Below are 23,096 nucleotides of genomic sequence, written 5' to 3'. Positions count from 1 at the left end.
CTGTGGTTTTAGTTTACATTTCCTCTACTTATAATTTTTAAAAATTATGTTTTCATGTGCTTTTTTTTTTTTACCATTTCTGTCCTAAATTGCCTATATTAAAATCTTTTATCTACATTTTTATTTATCCCCCCCACTCCCAAATCAGATTGTTTGTTTACTTAAGTTATAAGTTTTATTTTGATTTTGGCTTTTAATTCTAGAAAAATGTATGCTTTGCAAATATTTTCTTTCTATTAATTTTTTTCTCCTGTTCTCGTTTGCTGACTTTTTTTTTTTGGATTGAGCTTAAAAATTATTTTAATGAATCCATTTTATCTCCACTATTGGTTTTTTTCTTAATTTTATTTGTGCTCAAATGCAATATTGCTTAACTGGCTCCCCCCATCTCCCTGGAGACTGGGTTGGGGTGGGGTGCTAATACCCTCTGTTAAATAGAGGCCAGGGGTGCTATGATACACTTTTTGAGGGACAGGATAACCCCTTACAACAAGGACTTTTTGGGCACAAATTGTCAGTAGTGATAACCATGAAAAATCCTGTTCTGGGACAGGCATCAGCAACTTTTCTGTAAAGAACCAGATAATAATATTTAAGGTTATATAATCTTGCATCTCCTTTTCCCCTTCCAAAATGTAAAACCATTCTTAACTGTATAAAAATAGCAACCTGTGACCAGTGATTACCAACCTTGCTCTATTGTCACTTTACACACATATTTTATAAACTTCTCAAAATATTTGTTACTTTTATTTTAAACTGTTATATTTAAAAAGATTAAAAATAAGTATATCTTTTTCTTTCTTTCTCTTCTTTTTTTGGTATCAGGATTTGAACCCAGGGGTTTTTAAGACACTGAATCACATCCTCAGCTCTTTTTATATTTCATTTTGAGACAGGCCCTGAGTTGCTTAGGGCCTTGCTAAGTTGCTGAGGCAGGCTTTGAATTTGCAATCCTCCTGCCTCAGCCTCCCAAATCACTGAGATTACAGGCATGTGTCACTGCACCTGGCTATCTTCTTTTATTAACATATTTAGCATTTCTGTGCTCTTCATTCTTTTGTAAGTCTACATTTCTAATTGGTATCATATCCCACTTAAATAACTTCATCTATCATTTCTTTTGGCACAGGTTTACTGATAATTCTTCCAGTTTTTGTTTGAAAGTGTACTCCATCTGGGCTAAAAACTGGAGTCTTCTTGAATCCTTTATGTTGGAACCACTTCCAAAGGAAGTGAGGGGACTTTACATTAGTATCAGTTAATAAACTGGACAAATTTCCGAGTTTCTCGAGCTAATTTCTGTTGAGGTTGTTACTAATTGGTGGCAGGTTCTTTTACTCAATTTGGACAGAAATCACAAATGGAAAAATGCAACTTTCTGTTAGAAGCTCTGAGTTTTGAATGCCAGCAGCTCTCATCAATAGTGTTACCAGCTCTGAGCCTTGAATGACAGCAGCTCTCAGCTCTCTGAAACTTTTTCAGCAGCTGAAACTTGCAGCTGGCTATTGCTCTCAGTAACTCCCTGCTGCTCTCTTTGATAAGAGAGTGGGGGAAAGGTGCTTATATAGGCACGCAAAAAAGAAAAGAAAAAGAAAAAAAGTGCATTCACTCATGTGCAGTGTCCTGCCAGCCAACTGCAGACTTTCTGCTCAGCTGTGATAGGAGAGAGGCTGCAGAGGGTATGGTCATCTGTGTTGGACCCAAGACTGAAACTGCCACAGCCAAAGCAAGTCTCCAAGCTGCTGTGAGGCATTTAATGTAGCCATGGCCAAACAAAGTATTTGGGGGGCAATCACAACTGTCAAAGATGGAAGAAAGAAAAGTACATTATCCCTCTTGGGAAGCATCAGGCCTTTCTTTTCTGTCTCAGAATCTTTATTAAAATGGTTGGCATTTGACCATAAAAACATTAGAGGACATTTTAATAAAGGGGAATCTGAGTTTGAGGGAAGTGGCATCATGGGATAGGAACTTCTGTGAAACACATTCATATTCTGGAATCTCAGGCAACCCTAATTCAGTTTGCTTGCATCTCAGATTAAGAGTTTCCTGTACTCAGTCCTATTTGTGGGTAAAGTCAAGGATGAGGATAAATAAAGCCATACTATGAAACATGCCTCTACATTTCTGGAGGTCAGCTTTTACTACTTTTAGGCCAGGTGGTCTGATAATTTTCTCACTGAAATATTGGAAGTAATCTTGGTGTATAGCAGCACTTTAAAGGCTATTTTGAATAAAATTGGAACATTTTGGCAAGCAAATAAAAACTAATTTGAATCTTTGTATTATTTTCATGGGAAGCATAATACACTGTATTTATTTGTGGATGTTGTTACAAATTCAAGAATCTATAGTTTATAGTTGGCCTTTGAGCTACAAGCAGCTTTTCAGGTGATAGCTGGTGATGTGTTTCATCAAGGTTTTTAGGAACTCACATACTGTTTTATTTTAGATCTATGAAAAACTTTCTGAACGTATTAGGCATACTGCTGTTGATGTGGTTCCAGTATGTTAATAAGGGCTCCTGCACTTAGTTTTTATTCAGTGCTTACAAAGTACCAAATGAGCTGCAGAGAAGATGAGCAGACAGTTGAACACTTTCTGAAGTAATATTAAGCTTTACAGCTCTAGAAATCTACTTAATTCCCTATCATTGCTTCTAACATGCATTTCAAATCTGTTGTCATTGGTAAAATGCTCAGAGTCATTGGAGAATTATTTTTGACTTGGTGTTTATATCTAAAATTTGCTAGTGAGACAAATCTTCTCCAGTGCTGGAGGAAATTAACATTTCGGTTTTTCAACATAGTATACATATTAGGTTAGAGCTTACAGTTCCCTGAGGTCTTTCCATCTTAAGGGTTTAGAAAGGCTAACAAGATTTCTTACTTCTTGTTTTGGGAAAGTCACATTGGTCACAGAGTTTTCCTCTAAATCCAATTTTCTATTCTTTTAAATAATCATTTTGTTAAACCAAGTCACTGTAGTTCTGTATTACGTAGATGTTGTCCCTTAATTTGAAAAACAGAATCAATGGCTGTAGTTTTTTTTTTTTAAATCAGTGTAAAATTTGTATGTCCAGAATGTAATTGACTATTCAGCAGTTGACAGGGGAGGGTGGGACACTAGGCTCAGTGGAACACAATGACTAATTTGTTGATGGCATTATGCTTCGAAGTGGGAAGAACAACTATTACCTGAAAGCCTTTCTGGAGAGGAGGCTGATGTGGGCTGGTGATGTTAGGCAAGTGCTTATACTGTGAAAGTCACCACATAACATCATTGGAAAGATCCAAGGGTATTAAAGCAAATATTAGCAATGAGAATGCTAAATAATTTCTTCCCAAAATATTAATGTAGGTCTACAGGTACTTTCTGGAGCATTTGTTACATGTCTTGAAAAAAGAGCTCAGGTCTTTTTCCACATCCAATATTTGAAGATGTAGAGAATGTGGAAAATGGCAGAAATATTGGAGGCTATAAAAAGACACTATTTTAGATGTCACGGCAATGTGTGAATATCTTGTTTATTCCACAGTTTTGTTTCTAGATACTCTAAGGATGATTTCCAAATAACATAAATGTAGAATTATGTAAGGTTCATTAACTTAAATAGTGGTTGGCTGTGGATATATGTGAGTAGGAGTCTCTTACTGTTTGGTCCAAAGACCAAACAGACTTGTGGGACATTATTTTAGTTGCTTTATGACCCCTTTCTGTGCAGCTTTATAAAAAACATGGGGATGGCGTATTAGACAATGTTTTTCAGCACTTGTCTGCATATTAGAATTACCTGGTGAATTAAAAAAAATATGTATGCTTATCTTCCTCTTCCCTTTTCCCAGGGTTCTGAATTGACTGATCTGGAGTCAGTCCAGGGACAGGCAATTTTTAAAAATACACTGATGTGCTGCTAAGCTTAACCACTGCTGTAAGGGAAGGTGTGCAGCTGGACTGGTATCTTAACTCTATTCAGAGCCAGGCACTATGGTGTATGCCTGTATTCCTAGCAACTTGGGAGGTTGAGGGAGGAGAATTGAAAGTTCTAGTGTCACCTGGGCAATTTAGACTCTGTCTCCAAATAGAAAACAAAAGGGAATGGGTTGTAACTCAGTGGTAGAGCACTTGCCTAGCATTCATGAGGCCCTGGGTTCCATCCCCAGCACCACAAAAAAATCAAAGAAACCCACAGACTGTTCAGAGAATAAAGGTTGTAGACAGTGCTTTTCATTATTTCTTTTTTTTGGGGGGGGGGGTGGGTGGTGCTGGGGATTGAACTCAGGGGCACTTGAACACTGAGCCACATCCCCAGCCCTATTTTTGAAAATTGCTTTTATTTTTTTAAATACATGACAATGGAATGCATCGTAATTCTTATTACACATATAGAACACAATTTATCATATCTCTGTATATAAAGTAGGTTCATAACAATTCATGTCTTCATACATGTACTTTGGATAATGACATCCATCGAATTTCCACCATCATTGCTAACCCCCTGCCCACTTCTTTCCCCTCCCACTCCTCTGCCCTATGTAGAGTTCATCTATTCCTCCCATGCTCCCTCTCCCTACCTCACTGAGTCAGTCACCTTATATCAGAGAAAACATTCGCCATTTGTTTTTTTAGGATTGGCTAACTTAGCATTATCTTCTCCAATACCATCCATTTGCCTGCAAATGCCATGATTTTATTCTCTTTATTGCTGAGTAATATTCCATTGTGTATATATGTCACATTTTTAAAATCAATTCCTCTACTGAAGGGCATCTAGATTAGTTCCACAGTTTAGCTATTGTGAATTTTGCTGCTAAAAACATTGATGTGGCTGTGTCCCTGTAGTGTGCTGTTTTTCAGTCCTTTGGGTATAGCCGAGGAGAGGGATAGCTAGGTTAAATGGTGGTTCCATTCCCAGTTTTCCAAGCAATCTCCATACAGCTCTCCATGTTGCCCCAGCCCTATTTTGTATTTTATTTAGAGACAGGATTTCACTGAGTTGCTTTGTGTCTTGTTTTTGGTGAGTCTGGCTTTGAATTCTCGATAATTCTGCCTCAGCCTCCTGAGCTGCTGGGATTACAGGTGTGTGGCACTGCACTCAGCTCCTTCATTATTTGTTAATCCTGCTTTTTGTGTTCTCCAGAAATGATGGTGTCTGATTAATAATAGTCAAGCCTAGAAACAGTTGCTAAGCCTTTTTGTAACTTTTTCACAGTTGTCACATTTATTGTCTGGTGTCCAGTTTTGCAGAAAGCCAGAAACTCTGTCTGGAGTTTCATGAAAATTCTTTTTTTCTTGATCTCTACTACCTATTAGCCATATGATCTTGAAAACCTGAATAAGCCATCTGTGAATGTTTTGAAAAATGGGAATAATGTAAGCTTTGCTCACATGCTTAGAAATAACTTCAGAAGAGTCTTAATGTCCAAGTCTCTTAATTAAATATTCCTGTGATAATAACTATTTCCCCGTGACATATCTGGAGAGTTCTTTAAATGGCATTCTGCTGAGTGTCGAGGGTGAGCAAAAGATGTGAAAGAGTCAGCTTCTGTTTCAAGGAGCCTCTGTAAATAGACAGAACCCTACAATAAAAATCCAAACTATTGCACATTAAGTGTCAAATGATTAACCAAAGTATACAGAGGAAGAGAGAAGGTTGTAGACTGGGAAGGTGAATACCTACCTTAGTTTGCCTGGAACTTTCCTGGTGTTAGTTCTAAGAGTTCCATGTCTCAAGAAACCCTACAGTGGTTAAGTGAGGCTTGGCAGTGACTGGATGATTCCTTAGAGAGGGGCATTTTATATGGTGGTAAAAATAATAATTGCTTCACTATTAAACATGGACATTATCTTCTCCAACATTCTGTGACCCAGCAATCCTAGCTACAACTACAATGACCACCAATAGAAGAATGGGTACATAACTGTGGTGTATTCATAAATTGAACTGTTACATACAACATGGGTGAGTTTCTTGGATTTAATGGTGAGTGAAAGAAGGCAGACATACAAAAGGTCAGAATTTATATGGTTTCACTTAAAGCAAATAAAATTGGCAAACCTAGTCTATGGTAGGAGAAAGAATAATTAAGGGCTACTGATGTGGAAGGGCTGGAGGGAGACCTCTGGTTGTGCTAGAGATATTCTTGACCTTGATCTGAGTGGTGGTGTACATGTATATAAATTCACATTAGATTCCTTCCCTTTTTTGCATGTATTATTTTTAAAGTTTTTAAAAGCTGACATCTGTTAAGCCCATGCATTCTGTACTATGTTAAGTATTTTAATCCTCATGATAATCTTATTAGGTACAGGTATTGGGCACTTTTTTTTTTTAAAGAGAGAGAGGGAGAGAGAGAGAGAGGGAGAGAGAATTTTTTTTAATATTTATTTTTTAGTTTTTGGTGGACACAACATCTTTGTATGTGATGCTGAGGATTGAACCCAGCGCCCCACGCATGCCGAGCGCGTTACCGCTTGAGCCATATCCCCAGCCCCGGTATTAGGCACTTTATAGGTAGATTAGGCCCTGAAAGGGTAAGAGAATGCCTTGACTACTATGCAAGTGTTTCTCAAAAGTGTTCAAAGAATAGTTCTGCAGGTATTATCTGCAAAAAGGGACTCTTGGTTAAATATGTTTGGGGGCACTGGAGTTAAAAGTGTTAAACATACAGTAGTCCTTGTTGGTTTTGTTTGCTGTTGTTTCAGTTAGTCAATCTTGGTCCAAAAATATAAAATGGAAAATTCCAGATATAAACAATTCATGTTTTAAATAACTTATTACAGAATAATTGTTGTAATTATTTTTTATTTACAACATTTCTCTTGTAATTATGTTCTATTATTATTAGACATTATTAATCTGATTCTTTGTCTAATTTGTAAATTACTTTATCTTAGGTATATATGTTTAGGGAAAAAGCATAGAATACTTAACGTTTGGTATTATTCTTAGTTTCAAGTATTCACTGGGGGTCTTGGAACGTATCCTCTGCAGATAAGAGGGACTACTGTACCTCTTTACTACAGGATTCACATGTCAATGTGCATGATGAATTCCCAAAGTAAGCAACATTTCTCAAATTTATTTGACCACGATTTTTTTTGGAGACTGGTGGGACAGGAAAAATGTTAGAGGACTTTTGGAAACATTTCACTCTGCCATTTTTAACAGAGGCCCTCGACGGGAGAGCTGTCAGGCTGTACTGCAGCTTGTGTAGTGAAGCAGTAAGAGAGAAAGCTGGGAGTTAATTTGCATTGGCGTATAGAGTTGAATGCCAGGCTAAGACATTGAACACTAGGCAGTACGTTGCAAGGATTCTAAAGAGACTTATTGTCATGAGCACAGTGTCTTGAAGGGGAGAGAAAAAGAGGTAAGATTTTAATGAGGAGGCTTCACTGTGGTCTAGGGGTGAGTCACAAAGAACCCAAGCAGGAGAACATAGCAGTAATGAGGGCACAATCCAAGTCTTTCTAAAGAAATGTTTTAACTTTTAATCTCAAGTCCCTCGAGCCCTGTTGTATTTTAAGTTACTCCGTTTGTGTGTGTGTGTGTGTGTGTGTGTTAGTTTGATTTCTTTCATTGCATTTAGCTCTTTTTTGAAAATCACTTTTTCTTAAGAAATTGTTTGATTAATTTGCGCCGAAGCTCCTATTTCTTGGAAAGGGCTGTAGGTTTTAAATGTAGTAGGGTGGATAGAAACTGGGTCAGGAAAATTTGGGGCAAATCCTTTCTCACTGACAGAGCACTGAAGAGTTTAGAGTGTGGGTGTCCAGGATATGGAGTCATCTGTGTTCAAGTTTTCTTTGGCCTTCCCCAAGGTGGCTCTTCATTAGTAAACAGGCATCCAATACTTGTTGGTTACAAAACCGGCTCTCTGGAAAGTTAGGAAGCAGAATGACTAAAACATTCTGTCACTAAAACATTTAGTCATTCTGCTGTGACCAAAAGACCTGACAAGAACAATTTTAAGGAGGAAAAGTTTATTTGGGGCTCACAGTTTTGGAGATTTCAGTCCATAGATAGCAAACCCCATTCCTCAGGGCCTGAGATGAGGTAGAACATCATGGCGGCCAAACACAATAGTGTGTGGCTGAGCAAAGCAGCTGGGAACATGGCACCAGGAATCAGGGAGAAAGAGTTCTCTCACCAAGGACAAATATATACCCAAAAAGCATGTCCCAGGGACCCACCTCCTCCAACCACACCCCACCTGCCTACAGTTACAATCCATTTAATTAAGTTCAGATTCACATAACCCAATCATTTCCCCTCTGAACTTTCTGGCGATTTGGGGGACACCTAATATCTAAACCATAACAGGGAGCTTATAATGTTCGTGGGAAACAACTTAATCTAGCAGATTTTGGGGGCAGAAAACCTGAATCCCAGTCCTGGATTCCCTGCTCCCAGGCTATATGTTCTTGGGCAAATCCCTTCACATTTTCAGGACAGTCTCATGCCTGTGAAATAGGAATAATGGTGTCTGCCCTTTCATATATTCACCAGAATAAAATGAGGCGATGTCTGTGCCAGTGTTCTCTAAGTCAGAAAGTAACAGGCAATTTTACATTATTGTTTTTCTCTGGATTGATTCTATGCTTTTCCTTTCTCCCCCTCTTTTATTTTGGACATTAGCTGCCCATTAGTGTCCATGAGTTGGTTACTAATGATGATGATATTAAGTCCTCAATAAATGTTGGCTAGCATTAATTATATTCCAGGAGCTGTGCTAAAAGCTTCATTTTATGCTGTCTTTCTCACTTGGAACTATGTGGAAAAATTGCTGGCTTCCTTCTGTGGAACTCGGACAACGAGTCTCAGAGATGTTAGGTCACCTGCCTTGGGTCACGCTACTGGGCATGAAACCAAGAGCAGGCTGACATTAGAGCCTGAACTCTTCACTGCATTGCACTTGGGTCAGATCTGACTGTAAGAAGGCACTTGGAGTCTGGGAAGGAACTGAAACAATGATCCTGAACCTCCACCTGGGAACAAAAGGATAAGCTGATTTGGGAGTCCCTCCTCACCATACCACTCTCTGTTCCAAGCCCAGTTTACCCTCAGGGAGGTCACATGTGGGCATGAGTCTGAATTTTCTGCTGTGGAGCTCAGAAAGTCAAGGCTTTGGGGATTGAAAATGTTGCTTTGCAATTTTTCATCTTCAGGATATAGATCTAAGTTTCCAAGGGTCATTTTGAGATCAGAAGAAACCCCTGCAATCCCTGGTAAGGTGAAATAGGGCTCAGAGCCCTGCAGAGCCATTTAGAAGGATCGGAGTGGAATGATGAATTGGAAGTTGCAGAGCCTGGCTGGTGGGCTCTAAGGCCTGTTTTCCAACAAGAAACAGTCAAGAAATAGTTCCGAGAGGTCCTGGAGCTCATGTCTGCTGATTAGGGCCTTGTGTTGGTGTGACTGCCATGCTGTCCATATATTTAAAAAAAAAAAAAAAACAACAACAACAACCAAAAAACTCTCTTTCCTGGGGAGAAGCACTTTCCCAATTTAGATTTTATAATAAATGGAAGGTTCTCAGTTGGGGCTGCAGATGTGAGGAGTGAATGGACTGACCCAATTTACTTTTTTAAAAAGGTTGCAAAGGTGAAAATGACAGAATGAACAACCCAATTGTTTCAGCTTAATTTCCACTTTTTTTTTAAACTAAAATAAAGAGAGGATAGTATAGTTAGATATTAAAAAAATAAAAACAAAGCCAGAACTAAAACCTGAAATTTACTAAGTTCAACAGCAAAATAGAAGATAAATTAATAATGACCTCCAGCCTGGGAAGATCCAGTTTGGAAGGAGGGAGGAGTGAAATACAATGGAGATTAATATAAGAAATAGTGAGCTGTGGGCTGGGGTTGGAATGCAGCTGTACAGAACTTGCCTAGCATGAGTGAGGCACTGGGTTTGATTCTCAGCACCGCATATAAATAAAATAAAGGTCCATTGATGTCTAAAAAAATATTAAAAAAAAAAGAAATAGTGAGCTGTGTAGACACCTTGCCCCATTGTCTGCCTGTTTCCTGTACACTTTCTGCTAGTGGTCTCTGTGCCTATGGCTGAGTGGGTGGTATTCTATTTGGAGGGCTGGAGAAAGAGCTGAGAATGTAACAGTTGGTATTTCTCAATTTGGTCTTCATAGCCGTCATGTATCTCCCTGTTTATAGGTATTCTTTATCACAAACATATATAAGTAAATCTATTTAATTCAAATGTTTCTCCAAGTTAAACTTAAACTCAACACATTAAAGGCTCTGAGAAATGTACCTTGTCAAACTCCCAGAAGAGGATGAAGGCAGCTATTCCTGGAGTTTTGGGCCCCTAACTCTTTTTCACAGAGTTTTTGATCAACATTTTTCAACCCATCAGTTTTACCAACCACACCAGAATGCACCATATCACTGGCCATCATTTATTGAACACTTACTATGTACTGGCCCTGTGCTAAGAATTTTCCTCCATTTTCTTGTTAAGGCTTTGAGATATTGTGAGGTTTCTTTTATAAACTAGAGAAAACAGTTATGTCTATCTGCAGTATTAAGTAATCTTCCCAAGAAGCACAGCTGATGACTAGCTCCTGCCAAGATCTCAGTGCAGAAAACAGTTCCTGGCGTTTGGGCCGTGTTTCCTGTCCTGTCCCCTTCCTCAGCTTTCATATTCTTAACCTCTCATTACCTGAGGTCACTTAGGCAAGAGTCTATTTATTGCAGCTTGAAAGAGCAGCCTCCTTCCTGCAGGGGGTCAAAATGACCTGCAGGCTGTTACTGCTCAGGGGACTTCAGGCCCATAACCAGGATGCAGGACTTCAGTGTCCTGCCCTCGGTATCCTGCCCCAGTTGCTGTGGATATGCAGGAGGATTGTGCCTTAAAGCCACTCAAACATCTTTAGTAACAGACATCCAAAACGGGGTGGGAAGCTTGCTGGTCCAGTTACAAGGCTGCCTGGAGCAGCTCTCTTTGCCAATGTCCTCCCAAGGTCAGAGACCTCTTCAAAATGGCCGTGTGGGGTAGGCCAGGGAGAAAATAGCAACACCTTTGAAGTGTGCTGAACTTGGCTCTAATTGAGCTCTTCCTGTTGATTAGAATCTATTTGCATTCATTTTCTAGCAGAAGGGTTTTTCTGCTTCCTCAGATGGCACAGAGCATTGCCCAGAGCCACATGTGCCGCTGATGATGCTGTTTGGGTAAAATTAGCCAAGGTGCATTAGGCGAAGGAAGGAGGATCAAGGGCTCACAGGTCACCGGCTGTGTGAGCTGCCTTCTTTCCTGTCTTCTTGGAGGGGCTTTCTTGGTGGGGTTGCGTAGTACTAATGGGATAGAGCGATAGAGCGGGTATGAAAGAGTATTTGCACATCAGAGATGAAAGGCTGCTTTGTAGCTGAGCAGCTGCTCCCATCAAAGCCCTCAGAAAGCTTTTGAAAATGTTAACTCATTAAGCCTCCCTTCTCTTGTCAATGGTGGGACGTTCCTCTTCCAGGCCTTGTTAGGCAATACAGATGCAAGGCAAGGTGGGCCAGGCAGGTGTGTGTGTTGGGTAAGGTGGGTGGGAGGAGGAAAAAGATTCCTGAATCCTAAGAGTTTTTCAAATTCCTCAGTCCCAGGGTGTGTTATTCTAAGTTCAAGAGGGTTTTTGAGTTCAAGGCTGGTTGCTCCTTCACTTGGTAATCATTAAGGAGTTGTTTGAGCATTGCACCAAACTTTGAGCATAGCTTCAAATTCATTCCCTATGTGCTCCTTCTACATTTGAACTGTCAGCATGGATGGGAAATAGAAGACAGCCTGGACTCCTTGTCATCATCTACTAAGAATACTTTTCTGAGCTGGGCATGGTGGTGCACAGCTGTAATACCAGCAACTTGGCTGACACAGGAGGATTGCAAGTTCAAGGCCAGCCTCAGCAACTTATCAAGTCCCTAAGCAACTCAGTGAGACCCTGTCTCAAAATAAAAAATAAAAAGGTCTGGATTGTGGCTCAGTGGTAAAGTGCCCTGGGTTAAATCTCTACCCACCCCCGCAAAAAATCTTTTTCAATGAGTATTCACTTGTGAGCTCATATATAATCCCTCTTCCCAGAATCAGTGTAGTTGTCAGTGGGTGTCTGATTTTGCTAAGAGGAACTGTCCCTTCCTCTCCTACTGGGTATGGTCTTGGGAGGACATCACTGAAGGTTTTCATTCTCCTGTAGTAGACAGGAAATGCAAGCTCAGTCTATCAAATATACCTTAAATTTTTTTCTTGTAGTCTTTCAAGCTCTTATATTTATTATTTTTAAGTTTGTTCATTAGTTAGTTTGGATGAAATTCTGGGTGTTGGGCATATTTGTAGCATTTCAATGGGAGTATATGTATCATAGTAAACCCTGTGTATATTCTAGAAGGTTGAAGAGGTGGAATTTTTTTTTCCTTAAAGGCAATGAGAAGCATTGTTATTTTGAAACAAAAGTTGTTGGCTAGAAGGATCAATTACACAGATGGCTTCAGTCCAAGGCTGGACAGGCAGGTGTTGGACAGAGGTCCTTGCAGAAGTATTTATTATGTAAGGCTGTGGTTGTGGTTCTGGAAGAGTCTTTCATGAATAGCTCTTGTTATTAGGCAGAAGCATGAGATTCTCTCCTTCACAACCCTCACCCCCATCTTGGTTTATTTCCTATCTGGTTGACAAGAGTGACTCTATTTTGCTTCTTCCACAGAGCTACATCTCAGGCTCTGAACTTTCTTCTAGTTCCAAGCTTCTACTTTTGATGGCGATGCCTGTGGGTCAGACAGCAGCACAGAGGGCAAACTAGATGTCTAAACACATCGCAGGAAGCACAGCCCTGCAGGGTGTGACGTTACTTTGCAAGAGATCATCAAATCCACCCTCCCCTGCCTTCCCAGTCTTGGCCTCTCTACCTTCAGTCCCTACCTCTGGCTCCCTTTCTAAATCCCATTCATTCTGTCCCAAGCTGTTCCCCATGGGCTCCCTTCCAGACACCCTGCTGTTACCTTAGTTCAGGCTTCCCTTATCTCTGGCCTGTTGCATCCCTTCCCTAACTGGTCCCTGTACTGCAGGTAAAGCAATGCAAACTGAGAAACCTCAGGGGCCACACAGACCAGGCATGTGTGAGAAGTAACCTGGAAGAAGTAGGATGAGGGCCTGGTGGATGCCCTGGTGACTGACAGCCTAGGCCGGGCTTGCTGTTCTTGGGCTGCCATCTCCAATCCTCTGCCCTAGGAATGTTCAGGTTTTCTTAGACCTTATATCCTGCTTTAAAATCTTTGGATGCTGTTTGAGATGGTTATTCTCTCGCATGAAGCTTTCCAAAGCCTCCTCTGGTATAACTGTGCAGAGCTGGGGGACTTATGGGATCTAACTAGGGTACTTTGGGAAAGGTAGGTTTGGGTCAAGTCACTATTCTCCCAATGTTGCCTCATGTTCTTGCCCCAGTGCCCAAACTTCTGGTCCCAGCTGGGAGAAGCTTCTCTCTCTCTTTTCTATTAAATTGATCTCTCTAAGCCTCTACTTCCTTCTCAATAAAAGGGCATAAAACTCAGAGGGTTTTTGTCAGGATTAAAAGAAAGATGGCATGTGTTCAAGGACTTTATTTCTCTCAAACAGTGTGCTGAATGTCACCATCATGTCAAATCATTCCAGCTTAAAGAGGGATTTGTCTATGTTCCTTAGTGCTCTGGAAGCCAGAGGGGCTGGATGGAGAGGGAGTCAGGAGAGGTTCTCGGGCATTTGATATGGGAAGTTTTGGGGTAGGGAAGAGTACAGGGGATAATAAAGGCAGCAGGCTGATGGGGAAGAATTGGGGATTGGGACACCAGGGTACCTGGTGGGTGACAGCCAGTGTCTATGATGGCTTCCTGCCAGTACAACATTCTTCTGTGCCAGGCCCTTGGGCTGCCAAGGGGAAACCATTCATTGCCTGCTCAGCCAGCCTAGTTTCAGAGTAGTGCTAACTCCCCCGTCTTTGTTGGAATCCAGGGTAATGTAGGGTAAGGGAATCCAGATCTTTGTAATCTTCTAATGTTTCTCTAAGCACCCTTTCTAGGAATAGGGGCCATAATTCTATTATCCAGTTGACTAGAGGGGAAAATTAATTTTGGTGGTGTAATTAATGTGGTTTCCAAACAGAAGTGATTAGAAGAAAACAACTTAGTCTTAATATGGGCCTGTCCTCTGGAGTTGTGTTAAGAAAGTCATGATCTAAGGACGAAAGACAAATGGAAGCCCAGCGGGTCCTAGGATGATGCTTTGTCCATTTGTTTAGGTGACATTCCAGGATTAGAAAGATTTGGAGTCAATATCAAACTTGAGGTAAGGTGCTCAGATATTGCTAACTGGGGACCCACAGATTTATTTTGTTTGGCCCACGCAGTTTTTTTTTTTTTCTTAAAAACCTGAATAGTGACCCAGAGAGAGGGAAAAACATAGGTATTTATGTAAAAACAAGGATTTCTACTGTCTTCTTAAAATCTGCAAAACATGACACCTGGGGCCCCAGTCCACCAAATTGGGAACTGAAAGATACTATGTGTTTCAGTCCCTGTTCTCTCTGCTTTGTGAGGTAGCCAAGTGTGAGACATGCTAGCCCTGTAGAAACTGAAATCAAGACTCCCTACTTTAGGATCTTCCAAGTATATTTGAGGTGTGGCTGTAACACCAGATTCATGGGACCCCAGTAGACCTTCAGGAGCTGAATCCGATGCAATCACACAAGAGTCTTTATTGCAAGCTGGAGCCTGGACTCACAACCCTTTCCAACACAGTGTCCCGAGGAGTGAGTCCTGACCCTTAGTTCAGTGAGGATTTATAGGTTTTTTCTGGATACTCTATGGGTCACAACATCACATAGAAAATCATTTCATACCATGGGAAAGTCAAACAACAACTCTCTTAACATTGATTAGCACATTCATTGGCGGGAACAAGTTGGGTAAGGGTGATTTGTTGGTTCAAGTGGTGGATACGTTTGAACTGATTGGTTTAGGCTGCAAGGGGTTCCAAGAGAGTATATGCTAAACTTGCAGGGTTGCCTAATCATGTTATCAATCATCCAAACTATTGGGAGGGTCACCTGGCGTTTCAGATATTTTCCCTATCTCACTCTGATTTGGTTGTTTCTATGGTCCAAATTAGACCTCAGTAATTCATTTGGTCTTTTCAGGAACTTGCATTTGCTGAGTCAAGGACATCTGGTAGGACAAATGACTCAGCAGAGTAGCTATGTCCTAGGACCCGGTTTTCCAAGAACAAGGGTCTTCCCCTCCCATCCCGCTTTGGACAGGCCCTGCTCTGAGGTAGAGGCTGGTTTCTCAAAAATGGAGTCACATCAGTTTCTCATGGCCAGTTCAGGACTCAACTCTGGGAAAATTTTGTTGTTTACTCCTAATGTAGGGATCATGGAGAAGATGGCTGTGACAACCAAAAAGAGAAATTAAAACAATATATGGGGAACTATATGGTGTCAAATGAAAAACTGTATCTGAGTTTTCTCTTTTTTCCCTGAAGACAGTCGAAGAGAATGATTTTTTTTTCTGTTGTTATTAAGGGAATAGCAGCTTTCTAGTGGTTTGGGAATATCAAGCTAGTGGATTGTTCTTCCATTTCCCATTTGATTATTGACTGAGTGGCTTGTTTCTTCCTCCTGATGATGCACACTCAGTTAATGTCAATAATTGTTAACCAGTTAATGTCAACAGCAAGTGATTTACTGGACAGATACTGAATGAGCCTAATGTCCATTGTTCCCAAGGGCAGGCAGATCCTTGATAACTGGGCCAGCAGTGGCCCAGCAACTCTTGTAGTTGAGTGTTACTGATCTTTGAATTTCCCAGGTAGATTTGTATTTCTTTGGTTAAGTCAGAGAGCTAAATGGATTTAGACCCTCAGAACAGCTAAGGCATTTTAATAAAAGCATCTAGCATGTCCAATTAGCAGTTTTCAGAATTGAATTATAAACAACAATAATGAAATTCTTTCTCTGAATTGAAATAACTTCATTGTTTAACATTTTTTTCCCCAAGTAGAAGAGTAGGGATTGGGGGTATTGCTCAGTGCTCAGTGGTAGAGGGCTTGCCTAGCAAGTCAGAGACCCTGGGTTTTGTCCACTACATTGCACACACACAATGTGTGTTGTCTATTGTTAAAAAAACACAGATAACATAAAAGGAAATTAAAAAATCATGGTAATATCACCAACTAAAGATAATCACTATTGGGCTTCGATCATAGCTCAATGGTAGAGTGCTTGCCTGGCATGTGTGAGGCACTGGTTCGATTCTTAGCATCACATAAGAATAAAATAAAGCTCCATCAACAACTAAAAAGTAAAAATAAAAATAAGATAATAATTATTATCTTTTTGGTGTACCTCTTCTCAGGCTCATATCTTTGCATATGTTATATATGTATGTATATTTCTCAATAAAAATTGTAGCATTCTAAATACATTTGTTTAAAATCTTTTTTTTCTACTTATTGACAAAGTGTAATGTATAAATATATGAAGTACAGAACTTTTTTTTTCAGAACTTTCTCTTAAAAGCTTGGAATTTACTGGGCACAGTGGCACATGCCTGTAATCCCAGTGACTCAGGAGGCTGAAACAGGAACATTGCAAGTTTGAGGCCAGCCTCAGCAATTTAGCAAGGTCCTTAGCAACTCATTGAGACTTTGTCTCAAAATAAAAGAAAAAAAGGGCTGAGGATGTGGCTCAATGATAGAGTGCCCTATAGTATAGAAAGAAAAAAAAAACAACCAAAACAAAACAAAAATAAACCCTTGAAATTTAATGATCAATTGTTCATTCAGGACCTATTGAACACCTGTTATGTGCTAGGCACTGTTTTGGGAGCCAAAGTTGCCCCAACAAAGCCATGTAATAAAGATAGGGCAGAATGGTTCAACTTTGACTGAGAGATGATATAAGAGGTCAGTGTGTTGTGTTGTTTTCACTTGTCAACAATTATATTTATTAATAGCTCATAGGAACCTAATGTGTTTAATGGGCATTTAGGCAAATTTTTATTATTATATAAAAGTACAACAGTGAGGAGGGTAAAACAAATATATTTGCCTGTACATCACTGTACTTGTCTGATTATTTCCTTATAATGGGTTTCTCAACTTGGGCACTATTGACTTTTCAGGCTGAGTAATTCCTCCTTGTAGAGTGTTGCCTAGTGCATGGTAGAATACATAGCAACCAAAAGTAGAATATATGTGACGACCAACAATATCTCCAGATATTGTCAAACGTTGCCTTCAGTTGAGAACCATTGCCTTAGAAATAATTCAAATAAGTAGAATTTCTGGATCCAAGGGGATGCATACCTTTAAGATTTTGCTTATGTGTTCCAGATTAAAGGCTGTGGAAATTACATCTCTAGTGTTGATGAAGGTGTGGATATCTATACTTGTTGAAGTATAATTTTTAAAATAAAATCAAGGGGAAGTTCACATAGCATCACCACTTGAAATTGTACAATTCAGAGGAATCTAGTGAATTCACAATGTTGTGCAACCACAAGTTCTATCTAGTTTTGTTATTGCCAGATAAACACCTGTACTCATTAAGTAATCACTTCTTGTTTCTCCTTCCACCAGGGATTTGCTTATACATAATATATGCCTGCTGTGACTGATTTTTTTTTCACTTAGCACAATGTTTCTGAGGTTCTTCCAAGTTGTATAGGTATCAGGTCTCTATTTCTTTCCATGTGTATATATGTACCACAATTAATCCACTTATCTATTCATCCATTGATGGACATTGGTATTATTTCCATCTTGGCTATTATGAATCACACTGCTAAATAGAGTAAAATTTTAAAGTTTTCTACCTTTCAGATGAACAAAGATTTAACAAGATATTTTAAATCTCTTTGATTGTTTTAAGACTAATTATTTGTACTGAGGCCAATAAATATGTTTGAGGATAGTAATATTCATTAATACAGACAAAAACATTTTGGTGTTTGTTATCAAACAGTGCATCTGGTGGGGCTGGAGTTTTAGCTCAGTTGTAGTGATAGAGCGCTTGCCTAGCATGTGCTGGGTCTGAAATAAAGGTTCATCAACAACTAAAAACACTTTAAAAAAAACCCCAGTGCATCTGGGAATATGTGCTGGGTACTTTGTGTCTGGTCCACTATTAAGTGAGGTGGATGGTGGGATTTTCAATAGAAGCACAGAGCTGTTTCTTTCTTTACCCTACTCATTACCCCTCCCCTGGAGGCATTTCTCCCTTAGAAGTGCCTGGGCGACAAGAATTCCAAGTTTGATTTCTTATTAAGCTATTGTTTATGTAATCTTTGGATTTTAAACCTCTCTCCTGAGGCAAACAATCGTCCCTTGAGTTATCTCAGTGGTTGAAATTCCACAAAATTCCTTTCCTCAAAGTTGTTCTGCAAAGTAGCCTGAAGCTTTACATTTGCAGAATTCTGGGCAGCCTTATTTCCAGTGTTCACTTTCTATGCTGCAGTGGAATTTATAAACTGCTTCCCAAAGATTTATTTTAATTTTTTGGGGGGTGAGGTGGGTGGGTGGGCATACCAGGGGTTGAACTCAGGGCACTCAACCACTGAGCTACATCCCCAGCCCTATTTTATATTTTATTTATAGACAGGGTCTCACTGAATTGCTTAGTGCCTTGCTTTTGCTGAGACTGGTTTTGAATTCACATTCTCCTGCCTCACCTCCTGAGCCACTGAGATTACAGGTGTGTGCCACCGTACCTTGCCAGATTTATTTTAATTCTTAAAAAAGAATTTCAGTTTTCCCTTTTTTTTTTTTTTTGCGTGAGGCAGGGGGTGGTGCGCCTTCGAGTTAAATGTTGCATTCAGGTTTTTGCTAGTTTAGTATCATATACTTCAGAAGACAGATGAGAGAATAAGATACTAGATACTTAGAGAGAGAATAAGATACTACATTTAAGACATTAACACCTGTATTAGTTTTTTAGGGCTGCCATACAAAGTGCCACAGATCCGGTGGTTAAACAACAGAAATTTATTTTCTAATAATTCTAGAGGTTGAAAGTCCAAGATCAAGATGTTGGCAGGGTTGCTTCTTCTAAGTCCTCTTTCACTAACTTGTAGACTTCTCTGTGCTTGTCTGTGTCCAAATCTCCTATTCTTATAAGGAAGGGCTCTAGTCATATTGGATTAGGGTCCACCTGTATGACCTGATTCTACCTTAATAACCTCTTTATTAAAAGCCCTGCCTTCAAATACATCATATGCTGAGGTACTTGAGAACTTCAACATATGAATTTTGGGTGTGGGAAGACACAATTCAGCCCAAAAGACACAATTCTTCCCAAGAAGAAGTAGAAACTATCTATTTCAAGGTATTGCTAAACTGGGCATGCTTTATTTAGTAGACAGCTTGTGATTTTATATATATATATATAAAAAATATATATATATATGTTGTATTTGGACACAATATTTATTTTTAAAATTTATTTTTATGTGGTGCTGAGGATCTAACCAGGGCCTTGCATGTGCTAGGTGAGCGCTCTACTGCTGAGCCACAGCCCCAGTCCTTGTGATTACTATATTGTTTGTATTTAAGATGATTAGCAAATGAATCTGTCAAGTAGATTAACAACCTCCTACCATATGTATTATGTATTTATTTTCTTTTTATTGAGATACAACTCACATCATAAAATTCACTCTGTTAGAGCATATGATCCCGTGATTTTTAGTACATTCACAAAGTTGTTCAAAATCTAGCACTAATCCCAGAACATGTTCATCACCCCTCAAATAAACCCTGTACCCCGTGAGGGGTCACTCTCTCTGTCCCTCCTGTGTGTTCTATGGATTCGCCTGTTACGGAAATTGCATGTGAATGGAATCATTCATTATGTGGTCTTTTGTGTCATATATTTTCAAAGTTCATCCATGTTGTAGCATGTGTCCATGTGTCATTTCTTCCTATAGCTGAATATTACATTATACACATGTACCATGTCTTGTGTATCTATCCATCTGTTGGTGGACATTAGGATTGCTTCTATTTTTTGACTGTTATGCATAATGCAGCTATGAACATTCATGTACAAGTTTTTGTGTGGACATGTTTGCAGTTCTCCTGGATATACATCTAGGAGTGGAACTGCTGGCATCATAGGGGAATTCTGTTTAGCTTTTGAGGAACTGCCAAACTGTTTTCCAAAGTGGTTGCACCATTCTATACCAACAACATATGAAGATTTGAATTTCTCCACATCCCTGCCAACCAACACCTTTTGTTGACCATCTTTTAAATTATAGTTATCCTAATGAATCTACCTTTATTTTTAGTTTGGCAAAATTTTATTCATGGATAATATGGAGGCAAGCACCTCAAGGTTCTAGTTGTTTTATCTTGTTTCCCTGGAGTATTTCACTTATTGCCTGTGTATTCCATCTCCCGTTCTACCCTTGTGAATTCTGAGCTTGCTGCACACAGTTCAGATCCTGCCCTTGAGGCTATCAAGCGTTCCTTGCAGGGTCACCTGCGTTAACATGGGCTCTGATGCGTTAAAGCTTCTGCCATGTACACCTTTCTGGTGTTTTTGCCCTATCCCATGCAGCATTAAGTGAGGCATTAAATGAAGTTTTTTGACTCTTTTTTTATTGCATTTTCCCCCTGAATCAATAAGGAATTTAGCCCCTTCTACTTCCTCTTCTCTCTCCAATTACGTGGTTTAACATTGATTTTTTTCTACCTTCCAGGCATATAAAGTATCTGTAGATTTCTTTTTAATGACAAATCAATCCAATACCTTAATATTACAGAGTTGGGAGAACAGTTTAAAGTTTCATTCTGTTTGCTCCTCCAATCTTTCTGTTTAAGCAGCTTGAGTCATCCATGATTGATGGAGGACATTAGTGAGAGAAGTTAGCACCATTTTGATTGATTTTGTTTACTTTGAAAATAGTTTTCTCACTTGTCAAATGGATTAATTATGAGATACAAATTGTTTCTGGGTGGAGAGGATGGTAGGGTAAGCCAAGGTTCAGGGTCCCCTTCTGAGCTAAGGATGGCTATGTGGCTTAAGGCCCCTTCCCTAGCTGTGCCCCCCAGGTGGGGTCTGATGTCCTGCCCTGTGGTGTGAGCTGCATATGTGGGTCCCTTGCTCCTAGTGTGTATTGTCAGGAGGAGACAGGGTAGGAAAGTATAGGTATTTTTGTAATTTTTTGGTAGTGCAACTATTACAATTATATCACCTCAAGTTCTTTATGTACACTGTTTCCTCAGAGCTCTACGAATTTCTCCTTTGTAGCATTTGAATATCAAAAACAGATGCTCCTTGACTTAGGATGGGAGTTCCATCCTTTCTAATGATGGCCATCATAAGTCAAAAATGCATTTAATACATCTAATTTAACCAAACATTGTAACTTAGCCTCACCCACCTTAAACATGCACAGAACACTTATGTTAGCCCACAGGTGGACAAAATCATCTGACAGTCCTCATGGGCAAGACTGAAACTTCTGAAAGAACTGGAAAGGAAAGAGAATCACAGAAAGCCCCTCTCCCATACCCCCACCTCAGGCAGGGGAACTATTGTGTTTCACAGATGCTGCTGTGCATGGTGGTGCCGTTGGTAAGGGAATGAGGGAAGCAATGGAAGATCTGGTGTTCATGTTGGCTGAGTGAGAAAAGCAGGTCCTGAGTCACAGGGGTGCCTGGGAGGTGCCTTATTTTATAATAAAGTGTTAAATAGCTCATGTGGCTGCCACGCGGCCACTGCTCAGCATCTCAGGAGAATACCGAATATCACTAGCTCCAGAAACAAATCAAAACTTGAGGTCTGATTTCTGCTGACTGCATATTGCTTTTGTACCAGTTGTAAAGTTGAAACATTGTAAGTTGAAGTATTAAAAGTTGGAACCATCTGTGTTGTAATAAACATTTGATATTACCCCCCTCTAGATGGTAAGTTCCAAGAAGGCATGCATTATTCCCCTCCTCTCCTTTTTCCTTTTTCCAACAAGTGTTCCCATGGAGTTTACTTGGACAGATCTCTGGGTCCTGGAACCTAGAAGAAGGTGTTGGGCCTCTTAGTGGTGAAGCGTGGCATGTGCAGCACCTGATGGGGCAGAGGGAACTTGATTTTGGAGTCATGGAACTGCTTGACTGCTGGCCGGTGGTACTTGCTGGCTGTGATCTCCTCCACCTTCATGATCTGGATGGAGTGGGCCCAGGTGGGTGTTTGCGTGCCCATGTCTTGGTAACACTGGGTGATAGTTTTCACAGTGATCAGGTTGCGGTATTACTGGTCCATGTTGTGGGTGTTGCTGTGGGAATCATAGTGCTGTCAGATGCTGGGGTTCTTTGCCCACAGGGAGTACCTCTCACACACCTGCCCGTGGTGAACAATTTCCCCCAAACCTTCTTCATCTTCTTTAGCTGAGACACAAAATACCAGAAGTGGGACTTAATGATAACATGATTGGGTGTAAAGATTTGCATCTGGTAGAGAGGTGGGGTGTGACATTTGGGAGTGGGCAGGCAGCAACTGCTACCTTGTACTCTCTAAGTGTGACTAAGGTCTTCATGGAATCTCTCCTGGCTGGCTGACACCCACAAAAGGGTGAATTGTTCCTTTCTTGATCATAACTAAATTCTTACTGCCTAGCTCTGTCCCTATTACTAGTGGATGCTCAATAAATATTTGTGGAAGGAAGAAATAAATATCAGGAAAGTAAAACGGAGTGCCTGATTGGGGCATCTAATGTAACAGAGAAGAAGGGTGGTGGATGGAGTAATTTCTGAAGAAATAAAGGCCGAACAAGAATCATCTGGGTGAAGAGTTGCAGGGAGGGATCCAGCAAGAGAGGAAACTTAGAGAATAGTGAATGAAATAACTATGGTCTAAATTAGGTATTTGGGCCCTAAGAAGCTGGAGCTCTAGGGTCCAGATGCTTGTTGGGCCTATCTTTTTATTTGTTAATCTTTGGGATCATTTTCTGCAGGATAAGAAATCAGGCTCTACCTTAACCTATGAGTTCCTGAGACAAAAGAGGATTCAGGATTTTGGCTGCTAGAGAGAGTGTACAAACCAAAGTCAGGGGGCAGGTTGACAGTTCCAAAAGCT

General features: G+C 40.0%; 1 pseudogene; it reads right to left on the bottom strand.

The window, feature by feature from the left end:
• Positions 1 to 22,037: 22,037 nt before the first annotated feature.
• On the bottom strand, positions 22,038 to 22,557 carry LOC144371059 (large ribosomal subunit protein eL20 pseudogene; annotated as a pseudogene).
• Positions 22,558 to 23,096: the final 539 nt, after the last annotated feature.

Source organism: Ictidomys tridecemlineatus, chromosome 15 (assembly GCF_052094955.1).
Source record: "Ictidomys tridecemlineatus isolate mIctTri1 chromosome 15, mIctTri1.hap1, whole genome shotgun sequence".
Lineage (NCBI taxonomy): Eukaryota > Metazoa > Chordata > Mammalia > Rodentia > Sciuridae > Ictidomys > Ictidomys tridecemlineatus.
Note: the sequence above shows the minus strand (reverse complement) of the source record. Positions and strands in the feature narration are given on the sequence as shown.